The sequence below is a fragment of the Marmota flaviventris genome, chromosome 14, assembly GCF_047511675.1.
Source record: "Marmota flaviventris isolate mMarFla1 chromosome 14, mMarFla1.hap1, whole genome shotgun sequence".
Lineage (NCBI taxonomy): Eukaryota > Metazoa > Chordata > Mammalia > Rodentia > Sciuridae > Marmota > Marmota flaviventris.
This window is the reverse complement of record NC_092511.1, coordinates 93,949,650-93,958,694: the sequence shown is the minus strand read 5'-3', so window position 1 is coordinate 93,958,694 and position 9,045 is coordinate 93,949,650. Positions and strand designations below refer to the sequence as shown.

Sequence of the window (9,045 nt, the reverse complement as noted above, 5' to 3'; positions counted from 1 at the left end):
TACTCTTCATTTGAATGGTAGTTTGCAGGTGTCTGTAGATTTCTATGTTGGAAATCATGTTGCCACAGGATTTGGAAGGCAATGCCAGTTCTGGTCTTGTTCTTAAGACACTAATGACAATCGGACTCCTGTTACTTTGTCTATGACTTGTTGGTTTCCAGGAGGCTTTCAGGATCTTCTCTCCTGAGAGCTATGAAACCTCAAAGTGAGTTGCCTCAGTACGGATTTCTTTCCAGGCATTATTCTGGGCCTTATTGGACTCTCCATTTAGAAACTTGTGTATTTTATGGCTTGGAGATCTGTTCAATTGTGGACTTGATAATGTCTTCTCCTTTGTTCTTTCTGGAACCCACTAAACTGATGCTCTATTATTTCTAATCCATTTAAAATTTTTAAAAACTTTTTTTTCAGTTGTTGATGGACCTTTATTATTCATTTATTTATATCTTGTGCTGAGAATCAAACCCAGTGTCTCACACACATGAGGTAAGTGTTCTACCACTGAGCCACAACCCCAGCCTTCTTTTTAGTCTATTTTCATCTTTCTTTTATATATATGTAAATGTATATGCATATATTTAAACATATATACATTTGTATATATGTGTGTATACACACACGCAGGTGTATATAAAAGGACATTTTAATTCTTATCCTTAGAAACTATAAAGACTATACAAGATTTAGAAATGAGACTGGCCAAAGAAGAATCATGCATTCTTATGCCTTTTCTTTTGTCTGATCACTCACAAATATAATGTTATCAGCTATGAATGTCAGTGCTTGTTGCCTCACATTATTTTTATCCATACATTCTCTGTAGTCTACTTTCTCTTCCACTTGAATCCATTCTATCCTCCACATTCACTTGAATGCAAGACCCCTTTTTTTCACATACTGATATGCCACTTCTCTAAGGCCTGGCTGGAACACTGTTACTCTGTGCAATGTTTTTTTTGTTTTTTTTTTTTTTTTCCATTAAGTACCAAGGATCTTTATTCTCAGTTCTGAAATGAAGTCCATGACTCAGATAATATGCCACTGTTTGAAAAAAAGAGATCCCACCAACTTCACTGTATCATTAGTTATTAGAGAAAATAGCCTGACTGAATTTTTCCCTTCCACCTGTCTCATGACAGGGTCCTGACCCACTTGCTCAAGTAACTGCACATAATTCAAAGATCTTTCAAGAACCACACTGTTGACTATTTCTGACTTGTATCTATAACACAGATCTTGGAAACCTGGCTTCTATTTTTTTTTTCTTACAATCTTTTCGTTTTGAGGCTTTTCCTTATATGCTTACTCACGTATATGATTGCACTTTTAAATTAATTAAATCATGTGTATTATCACATTTTTAATTCCTGAGGCCATTTTTGAATATTCCTAATCTTTATTCATAGACACAATTATCTTCTCTCTTTTACTTTTTTGGTCCTGGGGATTGAACCCGGAGTCTCATTCACGTTAAACATGAGTTCTACCACTAGTTCTACCAGTTATATGCCTAGCCATCTTTTCATTCTCCAAATTTCATTTTCTCTTTTGTTATTTTTTTGATTACTGCTTTTATGTGGAAACTTTCCTCAATTACCTGTCAATCCTTAGATGACCCTTTATAATTAGGAGTAAGTCACTTAAAGCATAAGGGGGGAAAACCTTATTGGAAGCTGCTTTCTGAGGGGTGTGGCTTGTTCCCTAGTGAATTTACTGTAAGGAGGTCTGGCTGGGCAGTGTAGTTGGGGAAAGCCAACCATCAATGTTTGAATGTCTTTGCTCTTAAGTTACTAAGATACTTTAGAAAAGGGGCTCTCTATTGCCTGGAAGTAACAGTGCAGACTAGCAGCATTCTTGGAGTCACGTGAAGGGAAAGGACCTGGAATCTCATAGTTCCTAATATGCGGCATTTCCTTTAACTCTACTATGTTCACTATAGTCCTTCATTCCTGTCCTGAGGCTGGAGTCCAATGTTGCTCTAGTTCCTTCTCTCCCTGGTCTTTTGTGCTCCCATTAGAGCTTAAACTCGTCATATATGGACTTTCCAACAATAATCCCATTTTTAGCTTCACATCCACTCTATCCTCCATATTCAGAATGCTTCCCATGCTGAGTCTTTCTGGTGGATTGTGCCACAAGGCTGCCTACTTCTACTTCCACCACTGCCAAACAGGTATCAGTATTTTCCGGTCATTTAATCATTCACCAAATAGATTACTTTCCCCAGCTAGTGTAGATTTTCCAAGATATATATATATATATATATACATATATATTAGTTGTAGGTGGACACGATACCTTTATTTTATTTATTTATTTTTTAATGCGGTGCTGAGGATTAAACCAAGTGCCTCACGCCTGCTAGGCAAGCACTCTACCACTGAGCCACAACCCCAGCCCCCTTTTTCCAAGATTTTGTTGCAGTTCTTTGTCCTGATGAGTTTATGCCTATTAAAAAAAATCCCATTACTGTATCATTAGTGGGTGGGGAGGGAGTGGGAACATCTTCAATCCATCATGTTTAACTCAGTGTTCTGTGCTTATTTTCATTAGTATTTTCTTATTCTACCTTTACTTGTTCCTGCATTTGGAAACTTTAAACCATAATTTTGTTTCAGGTGTTTTACATACTAATAATAATAGCTAACATTAAGCACCATTTGCTAGGCACTTACCACATTATATATATATTTTCACACACACACACACATGTATTGGAGAACAGGTACTATACATGCATTATATGATTTATTACTCACAACAACAGTATTAAAAAGGTAGCAAATACTATTAATATGCTTTCTTAAAAATCCTTAATAGGGGAACTGGGGTTGTAGCTTAGAGGTAGAGTGCTCGTCTAGCATGTGTGAGGTGCTGGGTTTGGTCCTCAGCACCATATAAAAATAAAGGTATTGTGTCTACCTATAACTAAATAATAAATATTTTTAAAAATCCTTAATAGGTGGTGGACCCAAGAGGGAGAGCCAGAATCTGTTCTACTGTACTAATGACTGTACTACTAGTAATGGCAACTTAATTTTTTCTTTAATCCTGTAGACTCTTTGTCCTCTAATAGGAGAATTTCAGCCCTTCATACTCAATGGGATCAATAACATGCACGAATGTGTTCTTACTAACTATGGCAAATTGTACTATTTCTAGCAATCATTCACTCTTTTCTAATGTGAATTGAGCTGCTATTTATAGCATTGATGTGGCCATATCATTATCTTATGTTGATTTTAAGCCCTTTGGATATATACCAAGGAAGTGGTTCCATTCCAAGTTTTCTGAGGAATCTCTATACTGCTTTCTGCTTTCCATAGTGGTTGTTCAAATTTGCAGTCCCACCAGTAAGATATGAGTGTATTGAATTGCTTTTGTGACCCTGAATTTAAACAGAAGTTTTCTTGTTCTAGTTTTGCCAACAATGCAATCCTTTTTTTTTTTAAAGAGGGAGTGAGAGAGAGAATTTTAATATTTATTTTTTAGTATTTGGCGGACACAACATCTTTGTTTGTATGTGGTGCTGAGGATCGAACCCGGGCCGCACACATGCCAGGCGAGCGCGCTACCGCTTGAGCCACATCCCCAGCCCACCAACAATGCAATCCTATCCACTTTCTATCTTCTAAGAATCCCTCAAATTTCTGGACTATGGAAGCTTCTTTCTTATTTGCTTTGTTATCTTATGTTTTAATTATTCCTGTAATAAAGAGCAGGATAAAAATTTGTCTTCAGTTCTTCCATGAGCCAACTTCATTCAGCTCTCTCTACTTCATCTTAAAAACACATTGTCTCTAAAACAAAGTGGGGAAAGAGAACAAGTATCTTTGTGGAGAAAATTGCTTCCTCAAAGTCACTTCTGATTGCTTCCCGGAGGATACTTTAACATCTGTCTCACAGTCCACTTCTAGTGAAGACTGATGCTTGGCCAAACCAGCTAATTCCATTTTTTGAGTTATTTTCACATTTTTCATTTTAGTATTGCTTTTCACTTGTCCCCCTTCCCCAACCCATCTATCCCTTATTTCAAAAGTGCAGAATTGCCACATAGTCTAATTTCTCTTATATAGAAAATTGTCTAAGAAACTTATTGCATTAAAATGTTAGGAATTTAATATATTTAATAATATAGTTTCCATACCAGTAATATATAAGTAGTTCCCTCTAGGGGGAGATATATTCTAAGACCCTCAACGAATGCCTGAAACCTCACATAGTACAAGGCCTTTATATACTGTATTTTTCATCTATATCTATATATCTACATATCTATATACCTACATATAGAATTACATATATAGATATATACATATATAGATACACAGATATACATATACAGGTATACACATATATTAAAAAGCTTAATTCATCAATTAGGCCCAGTAAGAGATTAACAACAATAACAATAGAACAGTTACAGCAGTATAATAATAAAGGTTATGTGATTGTGGTTTCTCTCTTGGAAGTGTCAAGACAATTATTAATATTTTTCAACTGTTGTTTACCATGGATAACTACAATTGTGGAAAGCAATACTGGGGATAAGGGAGTATACTTTGTATACTTTGGAAGATGATGAATGAAGGTAAACAGTGCTCATTCTAAAGGGCCAATCAGTAATGGTGGCATTCCAGATATTTCAGAGAGAGAGGTCTTCAATGTACAATTGCAGACTATTTGCAAAGCCACTTTGCTTATTCATAAAATTAGCATTGCCTTCTACAGACAGAATTCTTTAGCAGCTCTGACCAAGTCTGCAAGGTGAGCTATTGACAATCACCTTTGTTTTCTGCTTAGTCCTTTGTAGTTAATGATAATGATGATTATGATTTTTGAGTAAAAGTCAGTGCATCCCTCTGGAGATTTCTTGGGGGTGGCACCTTTGGGATGGTGGAAGTCTTCGTGAGTGGGTGTGCAAAAGAGGTATTTTGAATACACTTTGGACTTTTCTCCAGAAATGGCACAAAGACAAGCTCAGTTTCCACAAATCTCATTCCCTGCTCAGTGACCCGCCCTCATAGGAATTTACTTGGTTTAGGGGAAGGAAATAATCCCACTCTGCACAGCTGTGTCTGGGAGAATTCATTAGCATGGAAATGTTCAACTCACTAAGCAGTGTCAACTCACCAGGTGTGCACCTGACACGGGTTAATTATTTCAAATTATGCCTCCCAATTATTGGATCCCCCTCCTTTACCCTGGATGGCATTATCTTAACAACTTGTCCAGATTCCACATCTTCCCTGCAACTTTTGACTTTTTAGCTACTCACTCCTACACTTAAGCCCATCCTGTCCATTTCAAAAATTTGTTCTTCAACTCAAGTCAGTCTTCTCATCTTCACTTCCCAGGGGTAGGGTGAAAGAGTGCCCTCATTTGCCCAAGACCTTCCCAATTTATGCCAGTTTTTCTGAGGTCAAATCTGATTTATCTTTTGGTCTAGACTTCATTTTTTAACTAAATACTGTTATTAAGCTAGGTTGGGTCTGCTATAACTGTGCCTTGTACTTCTAGCTGCATAGGGTGTGAACCTATGTGCAGTGAACAGAGCTCTCATCTTATCATGTGCTTAAGTCTGGCGGATGACCCTGTGCTGACGGGCTGTATTTAATGCCTCATTTTCAAGGATGGTTTATAGGCCAGCATCCTGAAAACACAAAGTGTACAGAGAAAAAAAAAATGGCTGGGGACAGCTAATTTCTCCTAATCTTGGAGACAGTGGGGAACATATCCAGTGTTCTTGCCCTTGCCATTCACTGCGTCCCAGCCAGGTTTGTTGTGGCCCATAATGATCACTGAGATATCATTGTCAGGGTCAATGGAAAATTATAGCATAGATGTATGTCAATATGTACAGGATCTAGAGGTCGAACAGTCCTCCAGAGGGTTAAGAAAATATTTTGAACACTTGCATAGTGGACTTGTGATTTATAGTGTAAATATATACAGAAATATTTCTACCCCTTTATATCAGTTTATCTATAAATCTACAACTATTTATTTTGAGAAATACAATGAGCATTTGCACTGCATTTGGCGGGGTTAAGGAAGAAAACATGTATGTATAATGAAAAGGAAATACCAGGCTTCCATTGTTCTGAATGTTGATGTTGGATCTATAACACCACACTAAATACGTGTTGACATTTACCAACCACCATAGGGATCCTACTGATTTCACTAATCAGATAATAACCAAATGACATATGTCTGCTGAGGAAGCATCAGCACCTACTTGGAAAGGAGTAGATACTTTAAAGATCACTATGCCCCAAAACAACGATTGACCCTGTGAAATGCAGAAGATATACATTACCTATGACCTTAAAAACCCATGAGTTTTCACTTAGATCCAATAACTGTTCTAAGTTCATTTCATGAGTGAAAAGTGACAAATAATTGTTAACAGATTGACTTCATTCATTGAAGAAACCTTTTAATATTTTTAAATGATTCCAGTTAATATCTACAAATAAGACTTAAATATAGAAAAAACCCATACTCTAGTAATGATTGTCTTTGTTTGTCCCAACTAATTGAACCAATGAAATCAAAATATGGTTTTTGAAAGTTCATTATGTCAAGAGTGAAAAATCTGCCGTTGTTCATGCACTGTGAATTCAGATTAAAATTTTAGCATTGAGATAAAAATACTTGTAGTGAGATTTTTGTGGTTAGAAATAATACTCTGATAGCTTGGAGCACAAATATATAGCATAACTGTCTCCAAACAAACTGTGATATTCTACCAATAGAAATGAAGCTATAGTATAGTTTAGTAAAGTAGCTATATTTCAGAGTACAGAAATATTCTCCTATGTGGACAGTTAGAAGAAATAAATTACAGTTCTTTGTGTCATGACACTGACATTGGAGGAAATCCATTTGCATGGAATAACATTTATTCCTTTATTATTAGTGCTAGGCATTGAACCCATGGACTTATACATGCCAAGTATGAGCTTTACCATGCATAGAGGAATTTTGAGAAAGCCTATGATTTCCTATCATCTAAATTTGGTGAAACATTTAAAACGACCATAAATACAGACAACTTTATTGACAAATGTAATCTTATTAAAATATTTATTGAAAAAAGTGCTCTGGGGGCTGGGGTTGTGGCTCAGTGGTAGAGCATTTGCCTAGCATGTGCGAGGCCCTGGGTTCGATCCTCAGGACCACATAAAAACAAATAAAGAAAATAAAGGTATTGTGTTCAACTACAACTAAAAATTAAATATTTAAAAAAAAAGAAAAAAGTTCTCTGAATGAAGCAAAAGAATATTAAATGGGAGATTATTTAATGCCTATCTGTTTCATTGTGGGAAAAAAAAAGTGGACTTGGGAATATTCTCCATTAATATATATTTTTGTGCTCATCAAATCTCCCAGTTCTCTCCCTGAGAAATCCACCCTCAGTTCAACCTCTCTCCTCTCTCCAGTCCTCAGTTCTTACCAGCCACACGCAATCAGTCCATTTTGCTCTTGGGTCCCCTCTGCTGAACATGGCCTCTTGCGCTGATAAACTAGCAAGATGTCTGAAGACCAGGTACCTTCTTTAGTGTTCACTAGATCCTTGGGGGAGTCAAATGATGCATGTATAGTTCACTTAGTCCATTTTCTGTTGCTATATCAGACCACCACAAACTGGTTAATTCATGAAGAATGGAGGTTTATTTAGTCAGTAGAGGCTAGCAGGTCCAAGCTAACGGCTTGGCTTCTAGTGAGCACCATTTTGCTGTATTATGACAGGGTAGAGGACATCAAGTGGCCAGACAGAACAAGCTTGCTAGAGAAAGCTCACTTTTAAAACAAAACCACTCCTGTGATTACCCATTCATTCATTAATGGGTCAATTCATTCATTAGCCAGGCCTGATGACCCAATCACCTCACAAACACTCCACCTTTCAAATATCATGAACATATGACTTTGGGGATGACACTTACAGAACATGAAATCTGAGGACTATATTCAAACCATAGTAGTTGCTCTGCTGTTGCTTCCCTCTCGGACCTATCACTCCTTCATCTTTTCTTCTACTGGGACACTGGGTCAGATCAGTATGGCTACTGGCTAAGCAAAGCAAATGTCCAATGAAGAAGCAAACTGTCCCTACCTCCTTCCTTGAAGGCACTTCAAACACTATAAGTGGATTTCTTGGAGAGCCTCCCCTTCCCCTTAGCTTTGGGAGGGGAAAGGGCTCCTTCCTCCAGCCCAACACAGACATACCCCATGAAAAAAAAAGAAATAGTATTTATTCATAAACACCACTCCTGCATGTCTGCTTGAGTCAGGGTAGGGAAGGCGGTCAGCCCTGTAAGAAGATGGGGGCCCCGACTGCTGAAGTCTATCGGAGGCTCCTGAACTCACGATGTTCCTTGGTCCTCAGCCTGGGGACCTTGCCTGTAATTCTGGATAACAGGAAACATTTCAAGAAAATTCCACTAATAAGCTACATGATATTTTTCCTGAAAATAAGTTGCCTTATTCATGAGCTGCTGGTAGATCTTACTCTTCTTGCTTGTCAACTCCAAGCATTTCTCCTGTTAGCCCTAGCCGTGGCATGGGTTTAAATTTCCAAGCACATGAGCTGTATCTTAGACCCTGTTCTGCAATGTGTTATGCTTGGGCCAATTACTTGACTACTTTCAACCTATTTCCCCATTTGTAAAATAGGCATTATAATAGTTCTACCTGATAGGATCATTTATCAATCAAATAGTGCCTTTCATGCCAAAGACTTAGCAGAACATCTTGCATGAGAGGTTGTGTTTGGGCAAAGAGTGGGGAGCCAAGAGTGGAAGGTAGGGGTTTCCCTTCTTCCAAGCTCATTTGCTCCAAGTTGGACTTAATCAGTAGTTTTTTGTGTTTGTTGTTATATTTCGAATTTTTAAGATAATAGATGCCCAGTTATCACGACCATGGTTAGGGTATCATAAAAATGTACAAGAGAAGGAAAGAACGCTGTGAAAGGAGTGCTAACCTGTTCAAGATGCTGATGTGACGTGGAAGGTAATATGAACATGGTATCTCTCT

The 9,045-nt window shown here is 37.5% G+C and overlaps 1 pseudogene; it reads right to left on the bottom strand.

The window, feature by feature from the left end:
• Positions 1–720: 720 nt before the first annotated feature.
• On the bottom strand, positions 721–8,438 carry LOC114105377 (single-stranded DNA-binding protein, mitochondrial-like; annotated as a pseudogene).
• Between the last annotated feature and the right edge of the window lie 607 nt (positions 8,439–9,045).